This window comes from Sebastes fasciatus, chromosome 4 (assembly GCF_043250625.1).
Source record: "Sebastes fasciatus isolate fSebFas1 chromosome 4, fSebFas1.pri, whole genome shotgun sequence".
Taxonomy (NCBI): Eukaryota; Metazoa; Chordata; class Actinopteri; order Perciformes; family Sebastidae; genus Sebastes; species Sebastes fasciatus.
The window spans coordinates 19,405,619-19,431,897 of record NC_133798.1 but is presented as its reverse complement, the minus strand read 5'-3'; the positions used below and the strand labels follow the sequence as shown (position 1 = coordinate 19,431,897).

Here is a 26,279-nt window from a genome sequence, read left to right as displayed (position 1 = left end):
ATCTCAGTATTCATTCTCTTATTGATTTACGCTTCTGCTTAATTTTCCCTTTTATTTATTTATGCATTTATTTTTATACATTTTTAAATTTATTTTAGCATTATTTTTTTATTTATTCATCCTTTTTATATTTATTTTTTAATGTATGTATTTCTGCATTTATTTACTTCTGCATGATTTTCCCTTTGCATTTCAGTTATTTATTTACTCATTCATTTTTTAATTTGTACTTTTAATTTCACTTTTTTACAATATGGGACCTTTAAGTGTTGTTAAACAACGTTCTGGGTTTTTCATTGATTGGTTGGTGTATATTTATTTTGTAACTATCTGACGCTTATCTCTGACTCGAATGTAATGATAATATAATACATGAGGCACAAACTTGAGCTGCTGTCTTTATATAGAAAGAGACGACACTTGATTACAGAAGAAACAAATCACTGGCACTCACAGATAAAGGGTCTCTCTTAGTTTATTCTGGGCAAAAAAAACAAAAACGCGTTTAAGCTATAAGCCATCATCAGCGTAAGCACTCGAGCAGTAATGCCTGTTTTAAACATACAGGTGAGGCACAGACACTAATCAGGAAAGATAATTCATGATAAGATTCATCTGTGAATGCACCGCCAGGAAACAGCCTCTCACAACAAAGGAGGCGTGACCACAACAGAAACAACAAATTGATGAATGGAGACACTCTCAAACAGCACATTCATGATATGTTTTTTCTAAAGCCTCTATTGAGGGAAGATATTTGTAAAGTGAATCAATGCTTGCAAACCATACAAACACTTTATTACCCAAAATACTTGTAATCTAATGAACCAGAAAGACAGTGTTAGCTTAATTTCTCTACACGACCAAGCATAGTTCAATTCAAGCATTCACTTCCAGCTGCTCCCACCACCACACTAGATGTTGAATAGAGCCTGGAACCTGAGCTATGAAGTAATTGGATATATGCTAATTATGGTTTGTGCTCATTAGGAGGCATATACTCATTAGCAGTATGACAGGAAGACATCTTCCTCCAGAGAGGGCAGAAATCAGCACACAGTCCACTTTACCAGCTTTTCAGCAGGCAGCTGAGATGTTACTGCTCATGCATAACAAACATGTTATTTGCCACTGTATATCTTCTTCAGATATATAGTAATTACCAGCCTATTTAAAAACAATTTATTGATGCTTAAGTCCTTAAGTTTACACATATTAATCTACAAACCCCCTTTAAAATGAGAATTTGAAATCTATTAATGTTTCATCTTTATTTTATCCATCCAAAAAGTAATACCCTGTTAAAGAATGAGGCTGTCGTTACTTATCTTTTTGACTATCAACAAATACTGTTCGAAAAACTAAACTAGCAATATCTTTTATCCCACTAACAAGTACTGATATAGCTTGATATAGCTCATGCCTTAGAACATCATCATTGTCCTCCTGGTTAAAAACACAGCTAAAAAAGGCATTATCTTGTATTTGTGTGACATTTCCTTCAAAAAAGACAGAAAGTGTGATTTAAGCAGTGTATTTTACCTCTAAATCCTTCAGATGAAGAGTCATTGATGGTTAAAAGAAAGACTTTAATTTCACTGTAGGGTCATTCTAAGGCCCCCGAACATCTGAAACATGTTTCTGATCTGTTTGAATGAGAAAAAAAAAACATTTAAAAACTGAGAATTTAAGGATTTCTAATCTGGGGGCTGCAACCATGTCCCCCTTTAATTCTTTGTCATCTTAGAACAACTAAAGATTGCCAAGAACAGATCTGGTTGGATCACTTTAAAAAAAAAAAAAAAAAAAAAATTGTGTTTGTGAAAATAAGAAAACCCAATAAACATAAAAAAAACACCAACAATTGTGGGGTGGCATAAACTGATATTTGAGCTAATACCAATGGAATATCTAACATACAGATTTAAATGTAAAATGGGTGATTTCTTTAAGACTTGGACATCCTTTTTTAAAAATGCTGGTGAAAAACTAAAAATAAAATATTGTACTAAAGGGTCTGATAGATTGCAATATTGAAAATTCGCTAAGTGACATTTTTGGGTCGTAAGGCGAGATATTTATTTGCCGACTTATTTGTTTTGTTTTCTTATTTTTCTTAAAATGTTTTGTTGTTGCATCAGTGTCCAAAGCCGGAGTCGATAACCTTACTCGCTCCCGTCGTCGCCACTCTCACTCTCTTGCTTCACCACTCACTTCCCACATACACACACACTCTACGCACTGACCCTGCTCCAACTGGCTCTAGAGAGGGCCATTCACGTTTTCGCATCAGCCAATGTAGCTCTCCCAACACGCTTGGCACACGGGAGAGGCTTCAGCTAGTTGCAATCTCCTCACCTCACCACTAGTTTTGTTGTTGCATCAGTGTCGATTGCGATCAACTGTAACGGACTAAGCGCCTCCTTATCCTTATACATATACATACATAGATGCTTTGATATTTTCAACTACATATATGATTGTGTACAATCATCTCTTTGAGTATATGATGTGCTATGTATACTGTGTGTTGGGGATCTAAGTCTGGTGTTTAGTCCTTGTGGCCACTGTGTGTTGGTGTATTGTTGGTTTTGTCTGTGTTTGTGTTTAAAAGCATTATAAAAATATTGTTGAAAAAAAACAAAACTGAAAATAATATGAATACTTTAAGCCAATAATCATGCAAAATGGGACAAAGCCAAAATAAATGAGCAAGTTATCCTTCAGCAAATTTGCACCTATCACATAATGGACATACTGAGGATACATTTTATTCAGTTAAGCCTATGAATAACTTTAAACTGTATTCATTTGTATCTACAGTTGCATCGTGTCTTTTCAATGACGCAGCACAGTATGTATTCTGTGAAGCACTATCAGAGTGACACAGCCTCTCCAAGTATTACCAGGGGTTGGCACAAATCTATACACACACACACACAGCCGTCATGCCCTGCGGCCACATCCTCTGTTGGCATGGCAACGGCTGGTGAGCTCAGGTGAGCGGGGAGTCTCGCATGTCTCACCCGGTCACCTGCCAGGCTTTGCAAGGTCCACGGAAATCTGAGACAGAAGTAGTGATGGGCCTATTGTTGAGTGACATGCCTATTCTTTTCCTTCACCTTTCCTCCCGGCAAATCAATCTGCGCTACACTGTTCCACAGGAAAAAAAAAAAAAAAACGCCTCATGACTTTCATGAGTGACTCCGTCAGCCAGCGCTGAATTGATAAAATCAAATCTGTCTGTGCAGCTGCTCAGTCTCATCTGATTAAAGTGAATCATAGAAATGTGTAATTTCTAAATGCATAAAAATAACTTAAAGCACTCCGATTGCCTCAGACACAGTGCGATGTAAACACTTGAATGGCATACAGTTATATCTTCTATCTATTTGTGTTTTAATTGTCTGTTATTCAGTAGCGTTGCCCTTCGACTATTAACATGTCAGCACATTCAGATCAGGAGGAAATAGCAGCAGCATCTATTTCAAACACAATTTGTCAGCTGTATGGTGCCTGTCTGTCTCCGCCTCCTCCATCCCTAATACTGTATCCCTCCGCCTCCATCTCTCAGAATATCTGCAGTGTCTTTAGCATTATTTATTTATTTGTCCTTCTGCTCTCTTCACTTGGCCCCTCTGCAGGAAGGTCAGAGAACAGGGTCAAGGGCTGATAGAGCCTCAGGAGGTGGCTGGCTGGGATGCAGTGTCTTGCTCACAGACTTTGAGAGTGCTCACTGTGTGGCGCAAAGCACTGTGAATGCAATGCAGACATAAGGCACATCTCTCATTTTTCATATCAACACATCAGTGGATACAAATTTGAATCGCAATTCTTCTGTACACATTCAACCTAATTTTTAACCCTCCTATTGTCTTCCCGTCAACCGTGCAACTTTTGGTCTGGTTTGATGGTTTATAAAGCATAAACTATAAATTATCACCTAATTCTGTGTTACACCTTTTTAGCCAACCTCGTTCCAACTCATCACCACATGTTTTACACTTTTTGGGTGGAATTTATGGTTAATAAACATTATTTCCATGAAATTACACCTAATTTTTTTTTGTAAAAAAAAGCAGAAATCTTTAATTATTTTGACTATCAGTGGAACATAATATTGATGGATTATCACAGATGGATATATCTCAAAGTTTAGTCAGAATAATATAAATATTATAATATAAAACATTTTCAATGGCAGCACATAATGACACCTTTTTAGCAAACTTCATTCCAACTCGTTACCACAACTTTTACACTTTTTTTCTGTAATTTATGGTTAATAAACTTAATTTACATGAAATTATACCTCATCATAGAAAACCCCCCAGAAATTATGAATTACTTTCATCCATGTTATTTTGGGGCAATCAGATGAAAGAAACCCATATTTGTGATATGATGAAGTTTGTAAACAGGTCAAATTTGACCCGAGGACAACAGGAAGGTTAAACTAGTTTTTAAAAAAACACAGACTCAATTCTCTTCCATCTCTAAACATTTATGGCACCATTTCAAAAGCAATCTACAGTTGACCTAAACAACATACACTATCCTGTTTCTTGAGAACAAATATATATTTTTCTAGTGTCACAATTCTTAGTGTCAGGTGATTATACACTAATGAAAACATACTTATGAATAATATATTCCATTTCTTCTAATAGATCCCCACAAATGTTCCACACTGGTCCTTTAATGGAAGAAACGGGATCTGTAAGTCACATGACTGATCAAAGAACTGTACAAAAAGGAAACCACAAACAACCTCTCCAATGAAGGAAGGCATTATAGATGAAAAGGTCTGGTGAGTAAAACCTCTGATAGAAAGCAGTGGAGAAAAATGACAGCCTCCAAATTGAACACTTTTCTTTTGAAATAGGGAAAACTATTAAATTCAGCACCTAGTAATATAATTGAAAAGCCCTCCAACTACTTAGAAGATGGGTTTCAAGCTTGCAAAGTGCCCTTTCAACTGCTGGAGTCATTCTATCTTTTCTTTCTGTGGCTTTATTTTTTTTTTTAATACAATCCCTAAATTATGCTACAATGACTATTATTTGAAAAAGATTACGGTCTTTGTTTGGAGCGCCAAATGTGTTGGATTTATTCCATTCAGTCAATGAAGAGATCTGTGCTTATTACCAAACATTTGGCTCCTTTCAGTTGTCTTTTGAGACTCCCTGATGACCTCAGTAGGAGTAGATGAACTGAACCATTTCTTGGCTCTAATCATCCTCCAACCTTCCAGACAGACACAGTCGGGGCTTTTGATTTTTCTGCTCTCACCTCTGAAGTTGTGTCTTGCTGTGGTGTGGCAGATTGCTCATCACATACGCAATCACAGCTCTCTTGTGCTTTTTAATCCTCTAATTTAACTGCAACTTTTCATTGTGCTCATATGCAGAGCACGTTTTCACAGTCAGAGAATTGTGGAGTGGCAAACAAACAAGTCTCAGCTGGAAAACTATTGATAAGCCTTTAACGTGACGGCCGAGGACACAGTGTTGTCTGTGAGGGTTAGCGGTGTCTCACTGGTTGTGTTCTGGCTCGAATGGGAATGGTAGAGTTAATTATTTCCATTAAAGGGCCCATATTATGCTCATTTTCAGGTTCATACTTATATTTTGTGTTTCTACTAGAACATGTTTACATGCTGTAATGTTAAAAAAAAACTTTATTTTCCTCATACTGTCTGCCTGAATATACCTGTATTTACCATCTGTCTGAAACGCTCTGTTTTAGTGCATTTTGACAATTGCGTTGCTAGGCAACAGCTTGGGTCCATGTGGACTTACTGTCAGCTGATGACATTCACATCCACTGCAACCAGGAATAAACTGGGACACATTTAGATTGTTTACGTTTAAAATTGTGTCAATGGTCTAAATATTGCATATTCGTGACATCACGAATAGGCAGAAATCCTGACAGCTTGTTTCAAATGCAGAGTTTCTGAATACGGGCTGTGTGTATTTCCCTGTGGATTGAGTGTTTCGAACTTTCACAGTATTTATATAGGACTTAAGCCTGCTTTATAATAAAAAATCATGAAAAGCTCACTTTTTTACAATATGGGACCTTTAAAGCCATGACTCCTAGTGACCCTCATCATATACAGCTTCTCCCACTCATCTACAGTACTCAGATCATGGGAGGCTAGTTATGGGGATAACAGGCATATTATCAGACAGTCTCTTATAGAGTTGCATTCGGTTGTTCACACAAAAAGTGCCACAAAAAGTTGTATAACAAATTAAGAGAGCTTGAAAAAGTTCAAACCCATCTTACTTTCTCTCTTCTGCACAGCTGACTACTCGCTGTGTGAAATGGGTTAGAAAGTTACAGGAATTGTTGGACACAGCCCCTCAAATCTGACGTTGGAAAAATGTGTGTATATCTGTGTGGGGGGTTAACTTTTCCTGCTTGGGCCGAAGTCGATAACGTTACTCGCTCCCGTCGCCGCCACTCTCTCTCTCTTGCTTCACCACTCACTTCCCTACATACACACACACTCTATGCACGGACTCTACTCCAAATGGCTCTAGAGAGGGACATTCAGGTTTTCGCATCGGCCACCGTAGCTCTCCAACACGCTTGGCACACGGGAGAGGCTTCAGTTAGTTGCAATCTCCTCACATCACCATTAGATACCGCCAGATACTACACACTGAACCTTTAACGTGCTACAGTAAATGCAGGATTGGGAGCATTTCTATTGCTTCCGCACGGCTCTCAACATGGCAGTGGCTGAGCCAGTGGCTCGCAGCAAACGGTGCCAACAGTGAAAACAACGGCAACATTTACACTCCTGACAGCGGTGTTAAGAAGGTGGACGCTACACTTCTGCAATGTCGCTGTCTGTCGGGACGGCGTTATCAGCTGTAACCGCCATATGAGAGCAGAGCGGCGGCCGTGAGCTAGCCAATGGGGCACGCTCACATTCACTAAAATGCAGGGGCGGGCGGCACGGCGATGTCAAAAGAGCGAGGAGAACCTTGGATTACAACAACCAGGTAGAGCGACTTCATTCTCTGCTCAGGTAGACATTACTCCTCTATATCTTTACAGAGCAAATAATGGTTTGATGTAGGGATGTTAATAATGAACTGTTTAACCGTTAACCAACATTAAGAATTTTAACCGATTAACACTATCTATTAAACGGTTAAAAGAAATATTAATAATTAATCCACTTTAACAGCCCACCTTAAGAGAGTCTGAGCCGGAGTTGCAGGATACAGGAAGTGGGCTCCGATCTTGAGCTCGCTTGAGCTGAGGAGTTGTAGCATTTATTCACCCACAAATAAACTGTACACACACTGCTACATCTACGTACGCACCGCTGAATGCGACGCACTTATCTTGTCGGTTAACGGTTAATGATGATCGGTTATCGGTTAAAACATTTTTTCAAAATTAGCATCCCTAATTTGATGCTATATTAATGCTCTGGATATCGTATAGATAACCTTTAAAACTACTAAAATCATAAATGATAACGGGTGAAAATGAAACTACTGGTTAATGTGAGTACAGCCATCTCCTATGAGATTCAACAAGACAACGTTTCCCAAGGAGAGGAATGACTGGAAGTCAAACAGCAGAACATTGCAGGTACTGATTTCCACAGTCTGGCGTGTGCAGTCAGTCACAGGTTATTTTGCATTTGGTTTAACAATGTTTTCGAGTGCCACTTAAAGGGATCAATGCAACAACCTGCCTCACCGTGTCGATTTCTTTATTGCTGGTGACAAATGAAGCAATCAAGACAAATAACATTCATTTATTATATGACTAAATGTTAATGGGGAATCCGGGAGATGTGTGATCAAATTTATCTTCCACCTACATCGTCAAAATGTCAGCCAGGAGGGTTCTTGACCCTGAGCGGATGCACAGGCGCTGAACCATTGCGAGGGAGGAAACGTTTGGCATTTCCATTCAGGGCAGTTTAGTGACGGGGAGATGAAGCGACCAGGCCTGAGACCAGTGCAATCAGGCCTTTTTGGTAGTGTATTGTATTGCATCCTCAGAGTAATCGTCCAAGATTTTCATTTCCCCCTGCCTTCCTCCTGGGCCTACTTTCAGCTGTCTTGAATGTTTTTCTATCACGGATGGAGACGGGGGGCTTTACGGTTTACAGGGTAATTGGTATGTGGCTGTTTGAGCTTGTGGATGGAAATATATGTTATGAATCACGACGTTATTGCCGTTTTTATGAACACTAATACCAACGCGCACATTGCAGTCAGGGCAACTTTGGTCCATGTGTCTCAGAAGCTACAAATCATTATTATATTGGGTGTTTTCGTTGTCTTTGCAATGAGCAGGTTGTTATTTATGCCAGATATGAGGAAAAACCTTGAAATATGATCCGTGCTATTTTCTGATGAGTCCCCAAATTCCACAAATGAAGCATACTCATTAAAATGAAATCTTCACCGCTCTCGCATTTTTCTCCCTTGAACTTTCTTTTGGATTATTATGAATTCCCACAGTTCACTTTTTCTTATCTTCCTCTCACACTGTCATTCGTCTCCTCCGAGGTTTTGCTGACTTGAAGGATTTATTCACAGCTCAGATTCAGTCTCATGGCGAAATGTGAATATCGGCTGTGTCCCTGGAGCAGCATGGTCACACCTGGATACACTTCCCTCCATCTCTGCCTATCATCTGCATCCTTATTTCACATGAGCATGACTCAAAATTACCTCACTGAATGCTCTATAAAGAATAAGTAGGGCGTGACTAATGCAACAACATCAAACTTTATACTACTAATAATAATGTCACCGGATTTCGGTCATTTCTGCAGACAAATCAAAAAGTTTTTCCTTCAGTCTACTTTGTTACAAAATAAGTGTGGAGGTGGTGTTTGCCACGATGATCCACTGAAATACCTTGAGTCCTTTAGAATGCATAAGGCAGGGTATTTAAGTAAAAATAACAAAACACTGCAATAGAGGCTGCAATACAGAAGAGTGTTCTATCTTCCAGTGTAGGCGCTGTAAATGTGCTACATGCTGTGTACTCAAATTAAATACTGCCGTCAGATAGGGATTCTGCTCTGCACAAATAATACAATAAAAGCAAGCAGCTATTTCGTAAAGTAAAGGTTTGACTCACCATATTGTCTTTTTGGTACATTTCAGTATAAAATAAGAATATGGCCATGCTAGGCTGTACCAAAGATGCTCTATAACAAAGATGATGCATTACAAGCTTCGGTTTGAAATGGTATACACTTCCTGTCTCCTTAGTGGGCGTGGTCATGTGTTCACCTCTCCCTCCAACCACTCGTATTTTGAGTATAATTGTCAAAGTCAAGAGACAAAACACACAATAAACAAAGTTAAAGATGAATTTGACTGATAGCATTTCAATAATATTTGTTAAAAACAATTCTATAGATATCGCAATATCGTTATTGTGAATAAACACGATAATCGTGTAGTGAAAATCTGATATTGTGACAGCCCTACGTTCAATATTAATACACTTTTACTAAACAAGTGAACAGCGCTCTGTGCAGTAGCAGGGGGCTCATTGTCTGCAGTTTACTTTTACGTTACAACTGAACTCTTCTTCACTTCCCTGGGGTCAATGAGCGATGAGCCGTTCTCAACAACGCTGCAAACAGTAATACCTGGAGCCAAGCAATCCACCCGTTTCAAAACGGCCACACCTCAATCGGGCACTACACTAGTGTCATTCATTTGCAGGAATTTGGTAATAAAGCAAAGTATTGTACAAATTCAAATTGTAACCTGATGATGTCACTACTGTTTATAAAATGTTGAGGGATCACCAAATTTAATGACAATCCATCCATTCGTTGTTGAGATATTTCACCTCATGGTGGCGCTAGAGGAAAAGTCACCAAACGACTTTGGTTTCTTAAAGTCAGTAGGATTCATCCTCTGGGGAACATGACTGTCCGCACAATATCTCAGCGACATTCGTTGAGATATTTCAGTCTGGTTCAAAGTGGTGGGAACCATCGACATTGCCATCCCTAGAGCCAAAACACTGGTAAACATGAGTATGCTGTGTGCATTTTACTACATACCACATTATGTCTTGATACAGAGGTCTGAATTTTCCAACAGTTACTGTCTCACTGCCAGTTTCCTAGTGTTAAATCTAGACAGCCACAGAAAATAACAAGTACTTGAAAATCAATTTAGCATACTATTACTGAAAAAACTGGGACAGTCCTCTCTGTGAAGGTTTATACAAAGACATTGATGGCCTGAGAGAACTTCAGTACAATTTTGAAGGAGCTGATCACACTGACTTTGCCTTTGGCTTTTAGAGTGCTCCAAAGGAAAAGCACTGGAGGGAAGTGTCGACTGTCCTTCTGTATCCCCAGAGAGCGAGGGCAACATCTTCCGTCAGACACTAGAATCGGCAGGTCAGACAGTCTGACTCAATCTTGAAGTATTGCCAATTGTCTCTCAGGTCACACAGTCTGGCTCCTGTTTGTATCAAAATGGGCACACACCTGGATCAAAGTCCGTAAAAGAGTTTGTTTTGTAAGAACGATCAAACGCTGTGTATTTCTCTTTAACCAGCAGTTCGATGTTCAGTAAAACACAAAACAAATACAAAGTGGAAATTAGGACCCGGCGCACAGTGACCCAGAAAAACAAACAATAAACCCAGTTTTCAAAAGACAAGTGAGTGAAACTTGGATCATCCTCCAGATTGTTAAACTGACAAATACCAGTCCAGATGTGCTCATCAAGAGCAGTAAAGAGCAAATAGCTTTCTTTTAGGATCTGATGACGTGTCAGGTCCTTACAAATATTTAGGGGGACAAATTTCAATATTTCATATATTGGAGGAGATGTGATCTCCCAATTAAAGCAGCAGTAGGCAAGATTGAAGCAAATATGATTAAAAAAAATGATTTTTATAAAACGGTCACTATATCCTGACAGTAGTGCACGAGACAGGTAATCTGAAAAAATCATGTCCCTCTGTGTCCTCCGGTGCTCCTAATGGCATCTGCAAGATTTCACAGACCAGAGGAAAACAACCAATCAGAGCCGAGCTGGAGCTTTGCCGTCTCTGAGCAGCTGTCAATCACTTCCAAACTCCGATCAAACGGTCAAACTAGACAGCGCTGATAAAATATGAATAAATATTCTGTTACTGTAATGCCTATTTCTCACTTCAGATGTTTTCAGAAACATCTTGTAGTGTACTGTTTAGCTGTAAAATGAAAGGGTTGAATGAACAGCCAATAGGAACGCCAACGTGATTGGTCAAAGTCTCCCGTCACATGCTAGATTTTTTAAAGCCTGAAAACAGAACCATGAGGAGAAGCAGAAGTCTAGTTATCTCTCAGAGCACTTCAATTACTATGTGCTGAAAACAATTCTGCCCTCTTTAAGCACTTGCTGGAGAGCTGTCATATTTTTCTCCAGGCAGAGCAGAGACTTCAAGAGTGTCAGCCCGGGTCTCATTTCACCTCCTGTCGGAGAGGAAAGAAAGATACAGTACTCTCAGTCCTCTCTCTCTCTCCTCATCAATGCAACGACCGGCCTGTCAGCAGGGTACGGGACAAATCAATGTGGGCCTTTACAGGAGAACGTCTTTGATGAGCTGAGGTTGTCTAAACCTCTCGGCTGGATATCAAGGCACGAGATGGGCCTGATGCACACTTAAGGGCCTGATACAGACTTAAAGTGATTCACCTGCTCTTAAAATAGACAGCTTTTGAGTTTATTTACTCTTTGAGCTGAAGCAACACAAACTTTTACTCAAGAAATGTATTAAAGTAGCCAATTTTTCATGTCCTATGCAGGTCCATCATCATCACTGTGTTACGATTACCTCATGTCTCGACCGCAAGCGTCTCGACCGCAAGCGTCTCGACAGCGTTGACGTGACACTGAAGCAACTGTCTATACGGTTTTGTCTGGTACGCAAATTTCAAAGCGACGAGCCGCAAAAGAGCATTCAAACTTTCTGTGGAGTGTGCAGTTTTCCTGATCTACTTTACCTTCAACATTGATGCATATGATTAATTTGCGACAGGTTACAGCTTTCCCTGAGCCTGAGCAAGGCCTGCACTAATTATGTTGACCACTACATGATGATCTCACACTAAATAATGAGTGTTCTCCCGCAGCTGAGGAAGTTTAAGAGAGAAACATTTTGAAGAAAACTTTATTTTTATACCACTTTTCAAGTGGAACAAAGCAATAAATGAGAAAACATGCCATCGGAAACAAAACAATCAAAGAACAAGGTAATATAATGATAAAATAAAGATAATATTATCAAAGTTTAATAATTAAAAGGATTAAAATAATTATGAGACCCTGAATTATGTATTAAAGTAGTAAAGTAGTTGTGTTTATTGGCCATCAACCCCGCGTTAACATTCATATTATCGGGAAAAAATAGACTTCAAGCCTAAATACATGCTTCAGGTCAAGGTTACGCCCGTGAGACGCAGCTGAGATGAGAGTTTGCACGGAGCTGGTGTAGACAGCTGCATAGATTAACATGAGAGCGTATCTGTTGCGTCAGACACGCGAGTGAAAAGGCATTGGATACGCTTGCAGTCTAGACATGGGGTTAGGAGTAAAATTGTCCCTTTTATTAGTGATACAAAGAAAAGTCCTTTGTTCATTTATTCTCCTTCTTCCTGTTTTTCCTGTTGAGTGGGTGTTTGGAGAGGTGTCGACCTTGACAAGACAACCCTGTGCACCCACTCACAGTCTCAGCTCTAATCTGTCACCTTGCCAGAGTTTCTCCCCAAGAACTTTAAATCTTCCTCCTTTATCATTGGCACCAAGAAAGACTCCTTTCTAACATAATTTTCACATTCTACTGCACACTTACATCTCGAGATGTTTCCCAATGAATGACATACATTTTTACCCATGCAGTCTCAAAGGTATTCCCCCAAAATGGTAATGATGAGTAAATATCATGATTAAGGCTGTCAATCCATTAAAATATTTAATCACATGATTGTCCATAGTTAATCACGATTAATCACAAATTAATCGCACATCTGTTCAAAATGTACCTTTAAATGGAGATTTGTCAAGTATTTAATACTCTTATCAACATGGGAGTGGGCAAATATGCTTGATTTATGCAAATGTATGTGTATATTTATTATTGGAAATAAATTAACAACACAAAACAATGACAAATATTGTCCAGAAACCCTCACAGGTACTGCATTTAGCATACAAAACATGCTCAACTCATAACATGGCAAACTCAAGCCCAACAGGCAACAACAGCTGTCAGTGTGTCAGTGTGCTGACTTGACTATGACTTGCCCCAAACTGCATGTGATTATCATAAAGTGGGCATGTCTGTAAAGGGGAGACTCGTGGGTACCCAGAGAACCCATTTTCATTCACATATCTTGAGGTCAGAGGTCAAGGGACCCCTTTGAAAATGGCCATGACAACTTTTCCTCGCAAAAATTTAGCGCAAGTTTGGAGCGTTATGTAGCCTCCTTCGCGGCAAGCTAGTATGTTCTTCTGCTGTTTCTAGTTTCATATGATACCAGTATCTTCACTCTAGCTTTAAAACTGAGCCCGCTACAACCTCCGAAAGATCAATTACGTCAATTGAATTAGTGGCGTTAAAAGAAATTTGCGTTAACGCGTGAACTTTGACAGCTATAAATCATAATATATTGTTATAAATATTAAAGTAAGCATAGCACAGCTTACATGGAGTAAAGCAACAGCAGTTGGCAGGAGGAAACTGGTTGTAGAGGAGATTCAGAGGCAAGCTGGAAGGAAGTGTGGGGCATGCAAGCAGGCAAGATTGGATTCATGCTATAGTGGGAGCAATTTATGATGTGCTTCCACCTCCCCAAAATCGTACTAAATTGACAGGCTGGGACCCAACACGTCCTTTATATTCAGGTATAACTTCACTTCGGCACATTCTTTCAGGGTGTAAAATAAAGCCAGTCCCAAGGACGACATAACGTGTTTAGTAGCATCTACTGAGAGCAAGCACTTAGAAGTAAACTCACTGGATTCAAAAAAGGAAACAAGATGGGTATTAGATTGTTTTTGAACAAGTCAGGCAACAAGCAGTATTGAACAGGCATGATGCAGAGCAGCCAAAGGCACACAGGGACTTGAAAGGTAGATTTAGGAGAAAACAGCTCATTGTCCCTCAGGAGATAGCTAACACTAATCTAAGACCAGATCTGGTGTCGTGGTCAGAAACACAGCACGGTGTGTGTCTCGTGGAGCTGACAGTACCATGGGAGGATGCAGCAGAAAGGAAGAAGCCTAGATACACAGACTTGGCAGCGGAGACAGATGAGCGTGGCTGGAAACCCAATGTCCATATAAATGTCATATAGATATCTGGCTGGGTCATACCGCTATTTGCTCTTTGCCCGGATGAGAGTAGGAGTTAAAGGCAGTTTATGACAGCACAGCCTGATACCCACTGCAGAGCCTCATGATGGGTCGAATCATCATTTAACATGAATACTGGACTTGCATCGCAATGCTTACCCTTTTGGCGCAAATTACCATATATTGATAACAAAATGATTCATGTGCAATACTAATAGCACTAGTAATAATTTCTGTTGCATTACTGAGGCAGAGGGACAGCATTTCCTTCCTCTCCTGCAGACATTTTTTTCTGTCTGAGCTCGTTTGCTCGTTGACAATTCAGCCTTTTAGCAGATAATAGCTGTTTGATATTGAAATGATGTACTAATGGAGTGTGTGTCTAACAGTCTGCAGCTACTGTATGTCAAGGTCAAGCTGCCGAGTATCAGCTCTTTGCTGAGTGAGCGTAGGAGTTAAAAAGGCAGCTTAAAAGGTAAGTTAGGTCAGTGCTAAAGAATGATGTAAAGCTGTACTTTGGCACAGTGGTGCTTTGAACTGAACGTTAACATCAGCTGCTAAAAGATTATCTGTATTTTCTCACACAGTATAGGTTAATGTTCTTGCTAAGGTTGGCTGTGAGGTATTGCATATGGTAGAACTGCCATTATAGTGATGCTACTGTCAACTCAAGGTACATATTGTGATCATATCATGATTTACTCCTGTGATTCTCAGCCCTTCAATATAAAATGATTGGCCACTAGACGCAGATGGAAGTCATACTGTGGGTACATGCAGCTCTATAAAAAGTCTGGATATTTCCCGCTACTATACTTATAAATATCTCATTAAACGCTCCAAGTCTGTGTTGTACCAGCAAAACAAAAGTGCTCTTATAAAATATTTAAATAGAGTTCAGTTTTGGTGCATGCAGCAGTGCTCATCGATGGAGGGGAGAAGCTGGCCCACATCAGCGATAAAATGATTTACTTCTTACACTGAGCAGTTTTATTCCTTAAAGATGAAATATAATGTAACTAGTACATGCAGCCATGTGCAGGAAGTCGAATATCCATCCTAGAGGGTGAAGAGTGTGTTGATCCAGAGGAAAATATTGTACATATGTGGTATGTATCACATACAGTAGGTGTAGGAAGGGTCTGAAATTAAAGAGGACCTATTATGCTTTTGTGCTTTTTCCCTTTCCTTTAGTGTGTTATATAGTGTTTTAGTGCATGTAACAGATCTGCAAAGTTACAAAGCCCAAAGTCCACGTCAAAGGGAGTTACTCTCCCCCACAGACACACTGCTCCTGAACTGCCTGAAAAGCCTTGATTGAAGTCCTGCCTCTTCTTCCGTAAAGTGGTGATGTCACCAAGTAATACATTTGCATAATAACTGCCTAGCAATTAGTTTGGCCCCTCAAACAAAGCTAGTTAGAGCGGAGTTCGAAGAGTTTGGTTCGGTTGACCGATCACAACAGAGTGGACCAGCTGTTTCAGACAGAGGGTGAAAAGAGGTGCTGCAGCACAGCCGATATGAGACCATATGACAACTGATCTAACTTCAGACCTTGGATGCAGGTGTTATAGGAGAGGTTTTGATCAATTACACTTGCATTCATTGGTTTAAAAAGGTTGAAACACTGCTGGTGCAAGCATACAGTCTTGCATTTCGTCAGCTGGAGCAACAGTCGGCAACTCCTTTGAATTCATTAGAATATATGTTTTTTTAATGAAGTTATTAGCATTTCTTCTGTTGGCGCCTTATATTAAAGCTTCCATTTATCCTATATGGTTTTATTTATTTATTCTGTAAACACCCCTAGGGCATCATTCAGCTTGTGAAACATTCATGTTTCATACATCATATAAAATCAGATTTGGCCTCTTTTAATCAACTACTCAGCCTCCGTTGTCAAAACTGGGAGGTAAACTGCCCTCAAATCTGAATTAAGCCTGTGTTTGGGTTAATGATCTTCTCCTGCTTGGAACAAATAAGAGCCAGGTTCTCAAAATAGCTCCCAGCTGAGACAAAGAGGAAATTTAATTATACTAGAAAGAGGGGACGCGCCATTGTTTCCATAAGAAGAACAGCTTAGGTGCTAAATATTTAGTCGGATCCCACGTAAAAGCACAATGTGCCAAAGCCTCAGAGAGCTCCTTCAAAAGACTATTTCCATTTGCTTAATCTTTTTGAATATACCCATTTATGCAATCAGGAGGCAGATCTGCAAAGTGCTTTTCTTACAGACAACACCTCGACTGTGTACCACAAAGACATCACCCTGCTTCTGTTTTCTTGCCTCTCATCATCCACTTTTTGTTGAAGTTATTCAGTGGAAAGGTAATTCAGTTTGTGCCCTGATTATTATTGGATTAGTGTGTTCTCTAATTCTCTCCAGTATCGGATAGAGAAAATAAAGATTAATCTCAAAGTAAAGGATGAGCCAAGGAAATGATTAACTGGCTGTGCATTTGCCCAGTCTGGTGGAGGCCAAGTCAATAAGCAGACAGAGTGGAGGGCAGAGAGAGAGACTGCATTTAACTAATACTTGACCTTTGTCTCCTTCCACTTTCGTACAAGTGTAAGGCTATAGCTGAGCCTCGTGGGAGACTCTAACTGATAAATAAACAGCCAAACTGCAGCTGACTGCTGCTCTTCATGCACCCTCTCCACCTCTCCAACCCACATCTTTGTGTTTACATGTGACAGAAGGGACGGCCACGTAAATTCCTTCTACCTCCGCATAGGGTCAAATAGAGCAAATATATAGATTCTGGCATTAAAAAAATCTATTTCAAAATTGTAAAAAAAAAAAAAAAATTCATGACATATAGGTGGATACATTTTTCCCCCCACGCCTAGCCCACGGTACAAAAAAAATAAGAGAAAGTTAAGAAAAAAATATGAAAAATGTTCTTGCATGATGCCCACTGTTTCCTGGAGAGAATAGAAAGCTTAATCCCCCAGGATAAAATACACTCAACCTCCCCTCCATTTGCTCAAAAGTTCAGCCTTCTGCAGAAATCACCTCTCTGCTTCCTGTTGTGTAGTTTCTGCTTCAACACACCTCTTCACCTGTCATTATTGGCTGTGTTCAGTATCGGCTGATTCTTGCTCTTTTCCAGGAAGTCACTCACCGTCCTCCTTGATTTCCCACAGCCTTCCTGTTGTGATGACTGGTTTCAGTTTTTTTCTCAGCCCGCTGGCAACAAGCCTACAGTAAATAATCCATTCCTTCAAATGAAACAAATATCCCAATCTTTCCCATAAACAGCATACCCTACATTCTTGAGGCAAGGGGGGATTAAGAGGGTAAGATTTTTAATACATTTCTAAGGCCATATGATTACCATATGCCGGAGATTTCTCACGCTTTAAAAACATCCTGGAATCTGAGGACGTGACGTGAGATGAAGCACAGCGGGAGAATTTAAGACTAATGCCTAAAGGGCTGTCTAACATGATTATCTGAAGAGGTGGGACGTCTGTAAGGAAGCTGATAACGAGACCTTTGTGTCGCTATGGTCCACTGAGGCGTTTAGTATGTGGAGTTGATCTGCGGAGGATATTAAAGGAGAACGATTTGTATTCTTTTGGTAAAGGGCAACAAGACAAAAATCATTTGGATCTCACTGTCAGCCTGTCGTTGGATGAAATCGAGTGGCCTTGCATTACAGGAAATTATATTTTCTTTTTTGTTTCACTGAAGTAAAGGGATTTGTCGCTTTGACATCTTACACAACAAACCTATGAGAGTACACAAGATAGTTTTTAATAGTTCCCTCTCTTCATCCGCAATAATCAAACACTCGATTGGTGGCTGCAGGTTGGGGTGGAAGAAGAAGAGTGTTGTTTGTTTGACAAGTCTGAGTGGGTGAAGACAAAGCACATATGCCTCCCACTCACCAGCCCCTTTCTTAGAGCCCATATTTTCTACTTCGTTGCTCAAAACACACACAGCAAATGTGCACGTTTCTGTGTCTGCATGGCTAAAAATGGTACATATTGGAAAAAAATGTTATAATAAACTAAATAAAAGTGAAAACATTACTTACTCAATCTCTCACGTCTTTCCACCCACACATAACTCAGTCTACAATCTAGTCAGTACTGTACGCTCCACCATCTACTCTTTAGATGTTTTTCATCACAGCGCTCTGAGATTCATATCAGGAGAAAAACTCATCACCATGACTTGTACAGGAATGCAGGTTGGCCCCTCTTTGTCAGTTACAGAGACCTCCTCAGAATACATTTATAAAGCACTACCAGGAAAAGAAACAGGCCATCTATCTTCTACGGTACAGGAGTGTCTCATACTGGAGGTACAAAAGAGTTCGACCACCCTGTGCAAATAAATGTTGAACCAATGAATGTCTTCTCCCTCATATTGTGCTCTTCTCACACCGGTCAACCTGACCTCCCAACCATTCCTTTCTCACCATATTGCCCCTGACTGCCACCTATCACCTGTAACATCCACCCACTGTGATCATGGCTCCCTCTCAAATGTCACGGTTTCCCTTGAATGTCCCCCCGACGTCCTGATAAACCGCTGAAGCTGGGTGTCATAATCATGTAGGTGGGAGAAAATGCCACTGAAACATGACCACAGAACGGATTTTAAATGTTCTCCTTATATATCCTTCGATAGGTTATTCACATGACTGAGATTATTAATTACAACAAGCAGTCTGTTGTGTAAAAATAGATGTTAAAAGGTAAAAAAAATAATTATGTATGAATTAGTGGAAGTGGAGTTCCTTGGCGATATTTAGGTTTGGCTGTTTTATTCATACCTGAAGATATTACTGTACAACGTATCCTCATACAACGGTTCGTATGATATCTTGAAAAGTTAATCCTCATTTTTCGTGCGTTTTCCTACAAATGTCCAGCAACACATGATGAACGTGTCAATTTCCACTCCAGTATTTTTCGAAATGAACTTCCGTCTACTTGGTTAAGTTTAAGCAACAAAACTACTTAGTTAGGTTTAGGAAAAGATTGTGGTTTGGGTTAAAATAACTCAGGAAGTGGTGTTATTTAAGTACAGAAGTTTCGTGACAAATATATCAACGTTGACTTCTGGATTCACACGAACACCCATCTCCCTGGTGAATGTTTTTTGACCCACCCATCCACCTCCTCCCTATGCAGCGTTTGTTGCTCTTTATACTTCCTGTATCACTATTATCTGGATTAAATACATATCGATTTCATGGGATATATATATGAATTACAGTGCATTACTTTTCGTAGGTATAGCTACAAATGGTGCAAAAGAACAGCCTGTACTGTAACATCATCACTTATTCACTGGACATCCTGTTCAGTCTGTTTTGTGTCAGTGAATCTGTCCTTTCAAAGCTCCTTGATTTAGAATATTATTATATAATTTACACCACATAAGGGTATGTTCTGATTTATTGCTCAGATCCTTTTTTATTGTGAGTTCACATTAGGATTTTTAATGAGGCTAACATCTTAATTACAGTCACTTTCTTTACTGATCTACATATGCAAAAGAATAATACCAAAGACATGAAGCCCACACACATGTTTGTCAGCTCATTGTTTTCTGTCATTGTTGTCTGTTTACATACAGTACATGTGTCCATGTCTTCTCTTGTATGTTTTGTCATTGTCGTTGTCTGTTTATATGTCGTTAAGATGGCCAGCTTATTCGCCCCTACTTTTTTTTTTTTTTTTTAAGTAATATGGATTTGACTAAGATTATGATTGTTATTAGTATTATCACTTTTTCTTTTCTTTTTCCTTAACTGGCTATTCAAAAAATGAAATTCACATTTCATCCAACCACTTCGTTGGTTCAAGTCTTGAGCTATTTTACTGCTGCAGCAGCCACATTCATCACCAGCCATCTGTTTTTGCAGGCTTTTAAACTACAACATGCAGCAGCTAGTTTAGCCCGCACTGAAGCAACATTCCTAATAATTATACAACACCCGACTGTCCCTCCGCTGAACACCTTCATCGTAGCTGCCCTCGGTCTGAGCAAACAGTCACAGCTAAATTCTGGAATGCAAATTATAAATGTGATGCTGTCACTGACGGTCTAAATATATATGAAAGAAGCCTAAATCAGAACACAAAATTACAATTTAGTCATGGTGTCAAAATAGATCACAGTCGCATAGAGGAAAAAATAGCATTTGGTTTGAACCTGCATTATCCTATGTGATGTTTTTCAGTGAACTGTGAGTGTATACGGTGAGTTACCATGAATCCGTTTCATTCAATGTGTGCTACTCCATCCTGCAGCATGCTGCCAACCTCCGTGCACCTTTCCCCTCCCACACCTTTCATTTTGCTTCTGCCAGCAGATCCTCAGAGGTTTTCTCCAACACTAACTCAGCCCCTCTGTTCAAAGCTGGGGGATTTTGTTTTATTAGCACCTACATGAACACCCTTGATGCTGTTACAAAGGCAATTAAAGACAAATAACCCTGCCTTTCTCCACTCGGGCTCTGAAGACAAAGTCTGTAAATAGAAGGCTGTTAAATTGTAACTGTTCTGCAATATTAAGAAAGGATGTTGAAATACCGGGCAGATATTAAAGAAGCAGGAGCAGCTTGTTCTACCAGCTGTTCATTTGTTTTCTGAATAGCTAGATAGAAAGAACTAGGACCATATTATAACTCTACATACATATAATAATAGTGCCCAGTAATAATTTGTACATGCTGTAACGGTGCTGTGCAATTAATCTAAATATGCACAGGTAATATGCATGGGAATCTATTCACTCAGGTATGTACAGGACGTTTTGCACCTCAGGGCTATCATACGTCTTTGAAAAGGACTTAGTGACACATTCAAGCCATTACCTCTGAGTAGAAGCAAATTGCTCTATGATTGATGCCTGCAGTGATTCTCACAGTTTTTCTCAGTCGCTTTGGCGCCATAAGTGAGTAAAGATTATGATTCTCCAACCACCGTGTTAAGTTCTTTCCTCACAACAGCACATGGATTTCTCATAGCTTTCATGCTTTTTTCATCATGTTCATTGTGTAAATCTTCACAAAAAACTTTTTATAAATGTTTAATACATTTCAGTAATGTGGAATTGCAGTTCTGAAACACTCATTTACACTACAGGGGTGATATTGAGTTTTACTTTATGAACCATACTTCCTGAATTTGAAGCAACCAGAGAGGGATAACTGGCCGCTCATAGATAGATGTCTTTAACTATACCGGTATTGAGGCAAATCCTAACCCAACCACCTCTATTGGAAAGCACTTCAGGTCAACTCCTGTTGTTTTTAAATGTACTGTATAAATAAACCGACTTGACTTGACTTGACTATGGTTTGGTCAGAGGAAAAGGGGGACACACAAGAGTTAGACAGACCCATTAAGGGGATTGCATCATGCCAAAATATTCTGTGTAGAGTAAGAAATAAGGATATCAAGGTTCGATGGCATTCTGTTGCCAGACAGGTCAGGGGCGCTCCTACAAGAGCTCTGAATGAACATGCCTTTGTTTTTATTGAGACATTTGTCTTCTTGTACAGCAATAGTGGAAAAAAAGAGATCCTTAATTAAGCAAACGTAGAACAAAGTAGAAATTCTGAATTATTAGCAAAATGTAAGTATCAAAAGTTCTGCTGAAATATTGACCCTTTGACTGATGTGTTATTATATATTATATTATTTTTTTACTGCATCAGTGAGTGAGCAGCATTATTGTTAGCCTGCAAGTTATTTAGTTTATTTTAGTAGTTCCCAACCCGGGGGTCAAACCTCTGCCAAAGGCTCACAAGATAAGTCTAAGGGGATTTGTGAGATGTTTTAAAAGATGTTTTTTCTTTTTTTTTTTTTTTACCTCTGTGGACCACCAACTATTTTTATAGTACAATAACAGTCTACACTCATTTGCTATAGAGGGACATTTGCAGCCTGTGCATACAACTGATTCAAAATTATAAATAACAACAATCTTCCTCAGTGTAGCCTTACAGCAATTAATCAGAAAAGATGACCACAAAAATGACCGACAATAAACAAAAAGAGCTACTGTACTGCAGCCTCGGCGGGTGCAACAAGGCTAAATAACCTATTTAACAGCAGAATTAAGCATCAACATGGGAGCCAGCACAGAGATATAAACACAATAATATAAACTCCACAGCAGCTACAGCACACACGCACACACATTAAAGCAAAAATAGAGCATGCACAGGTTGTGCACGTTTCTGATCAGTGAAGTTTGTTGTTGTACTCACCTGTCTGGATGTCATTCTGTCTTGTGCACCGCAACGTCCTCCAAAATCTGATCCAGGTTCAACTTCTCTGCTAGTTAATTCATCCTCATGCTTAATGTAACAAGTCAGCCTTTCTGTCCCGTTGCACTCCTCTAATCACAGCTACTGTATGACCGGGATCATTGTCACAAACAGCAGGCTGTGCACACCTCACTGATGGTAGAAGTTCCTAGAAGTCACAGCTGGAAGATCCACTTGCATTTAGTAGATTTGTTTCACCTGTGCATCATGGGTGTTTGATTTAGGTCACTGAGCATGTTGGCCGGGTGGTGCTTACGATCAGTGCTTAATTAAGATAGATGTAGGCCTAGATGTAACCTTTTAACCTTGCCTATCCTTACCATTAACCATAATGATCCTTAAGTGTATTGCATTGTAGTACATTTAGTTATTTTACATGACAGTTACTGCAAGGACTTACTAGTTACATTGCAGATTCAGATTATTAATACAACATATTTCAAGAAGAAGAAGAAGAAAGGCACTTTATTAATCCCCAAGGGGAAATTCGTTTTTTCTCACTCTGTTATTTACACAGTACACACATGCACAAACAGGACCTCCATGCATTAATGGAGAGATGTCAGAGCGAGGGGGCTGCCCCTGACAGGCGCCCCAAGCAGTTGGGTTTGGTGCCTTGCTCGAAGGCACCTTGGCAGTGCCAAAGAGGCAAAGTGACATCTCTCCAGCGACCAGTTCACACTCAGTATTTGGTCCATGCGGGGACTTGAACCAGCGACCAGCGGGCAGTCCCTATGGACTGAGCTACTGCCGCCCCCAAGTAATAATTTATGATGTATTATTATGGATTAAGCTACCAGGCCAAATATGAAGTAGTAGAAATTTGCCCCACCTTTACCAGCTGCAACATTAGAGTGATGTACACTCTATTATTATAATGCATTAATGCATTAGTGATCATAATCCAGTGATACTAAATTATATAAATTTTTCTGAAAAGGGCCATTCTGCATAATGAGTACGTTTACTTTGGAACTTTAAGTATATTTTGATGATAAAACTTAATACTACAGAGTATTTCAACACTGTGTTATTGCTACTTTTACTCAAGTCAAATATACTGCCTGTGAATCTAGACTTTTGAAACTAGTTTTCTCTGTAGACCACAAATTTTACGGTCTACCGCTAATCTATATATTACGGTAGAGAGAGAATATAACGTGCGCCGTGGTGTGAGCTCAGGTCCTTACGGTAACGTCCGGCTCCCTGGATTGTTTTGTCCCTCGCGCTGCTCCGGGGTTTGAGAGAGCACGGAGAGATGAGATGAGCTGAGCCTCCTCCACACTATCTACCTACCTAAACCTGCTCAATCACTGTTAAAACGACTAACCTCACTCTCTGAAGCAAACTCTGGACACCTCTCCGCCTCCTGCTGTGAGTTACACACGTATCCTGCGCTTTTAAATGTCTTTAATAATGTCTTTAATAATGTCTTTAACTCGAACTACTGTTGTACTTTAACAGTCCTCGAGCTTCATGTGTTTGAACGTTAACTGTCAACGTCTCTTGGTGAGAGTTAACTAACTGCCAGTTTGAATTCAAGTCGCTGCACGAGGAGTGGAAGGAAGAGTTTATCGACTATTTCTTGTAAGATATATTTAATTAAATCTGGATGTTAAGTTGTTTTGTTGTAGCATTAGTTTGTGTTGAAATGTTGGTGAAATTTAGAAAAGCTTTGGGGAAGTGAAGTTGAGCGTCAAATGAGCCGGTAAAACGGTTAGTTTTACCTTCGTATCAACGGCAGGTAACGGTTAAGATAAACGGTTATCTTTAGTTGAAAAGGAACGTTGGTTAGTTCCATAACCGTTTTAACGGCTGAGCTGCTGCACCCCACCCAGTTACTGTGAAGTTATTTAACAGCCAAAGGTTAACGTTAAAGGTTCCATCATTATTCACAATGAGACATTTTAAGTAGGTTAACACGTTGATTAAATGTTTTCAAAAGGAGTGTGCTTAATGGGTGAAAGTGGATTAACTGGTGTGGTTTTGGCATTTGGAGCTAAAATGTTGGTGTTTTAGTGATAGAAAACTGCCCAATTATTAGGGCAGCACTTATGAGTTTATAAGTAAAGTAATGTGACGTTACCAGCTGTGTTTATCACAAGGAAGAGGGGAGACATACACAGTAGTGTGCTGTAATGGTTATATAAAATGGCAAGGAGTTTGTGTCATATTTATACTAGGGCTGTCAGTCGATTGACATATTTAATCGCATGATTGTCCATAGTTAAATGCGATTAAAAGCTAATTAATCACACATTTATTTATATTTATATATATATATATATATATATATATATATACATATATATGTATATATAAATGAGCAACCCTCACAGGTACTACATTTAGCATACAAAATATGCTCAAATCATAACATGGCAAACTTAAGCCCAACAGGCACCAACTAGCTGTCAGTGTGCTGACTTGACTATGACTTGCCCCAAAACTGCATGTGATTTATAATAAAGAGGGCATGTCTGTAAAGGGAAGACTCGTGGACACCCATAGAACCCATTTCTCACATATTTTCACATTATATGTATCATTTTTTATTCATATGGATTGTCTATGTTGAATTTTCATTATACTGTTACTCTGTACACACGACATCTATTGCACGTCTATCCATCCTGGAAGGGGGATCCCTCCTCTGTTGCTCTTCCTGAGGTTTCTTCCATTTTTTCCCCTGGATTTTTTGGTTAAGTTTTTCCTTATCCAGTGAGAGGGTTGTACTGTAAAGGACAGAGGGTGTTGTATCCTGTACAGATTGTAAAGCCCCCTGAGGCAAATTTGTGATTTTGGGCTATACAAATGAAATTGACTTGACTTGGGTTGACTTCAGGTCAAGGGACCCTTTTGAAAATGGCCATGACTGTTTTTCCTCGCTAAAACTTTGCGTAATTTGGAACGTTATTTAACCTCCTTCGCGACAAGCTAGTGTGACATGGTTGGTACCAATGGATTGCTTAAGTTTTCTTCATATGAAGCCAGTCTCTTCACTCTAGCTTTAAAACTGAGCCTGCTACAACCTCTGAAAGCTCAATTGCGTTAACTTAGTGGCGTTTAAACATTATCGCGTTAACGATGACAGCCCTAATTTATACTTTCCCCTGAAATTGTAATTGAGATTAAGTGCAGTGATCAAATGAGACTGTCTGCAAAAGTAATGAGCTGTTGTTTTTCTTGGGAGAGATAGATCATGCTGTGTAAAAGTTTGCTTAAAACCTCACAGGTCAGGCCAGTGTTTGGGTGTGTCAAGGCTTGTCCCAAGTGCAGTTCAGCAATGCTGCATTACTGTCATGTTGTCAGTGTTATGAACTGAGCTATATCTCACAGTTTAGCAGTCTGCAGGGAAAGTCTCAATCCTATTTCCTGTGATGATTCTTCATTGGAGGACTGAAATGTAACTTATTCCAACCTCCAACTACTAGGGGTGGGAAAGAAAATCAATTCACCTATGTATCACAATTTTTTTTTAAATATTTTTTTTAATTACAGAATCTATATATTTGCTTCATTTGAGTCTATGCAGAGGTAGAAGGAAGTTACTGCTTTTATTGTTGTAGTCTGAGTAGCGTGACGTCATATCCGTTCAGTATCCGTCACTCAA

General features: G+C 39.5%; 1 protein-coding gene across 5 annotated transcripts in view; it reads left to right on the top strand.

Annotated features, from left to right (window-relative positions):
* Window positions 1-4,657: 4,657 nt before the first annotated feature.
* LOC141766072 (tumor protein p53-inducible protein 11-like) overlaps window positions 4,658-26,279 on the top strand; it is a 64,404-nt gene continuing 42,782 nt past the window's right edge. For 3 of the 5 annotated variants that reach the window (XR_012593569.1, XM_074632517.1, XM_074632520.1), the window contains exon 1: window positions 23,833-24,040. The gene's annotated coding sequence lies outside the window, so the exon portion shown is untranslated. Of the gene's footprint in view, window positions 4,811-23,830; window positions 24,041-26,279 lie in introns of those variants that run through there. The other 2 variants (XM_074632518.1, XM_074632519.1) reach the window with 2 other exon arrangements.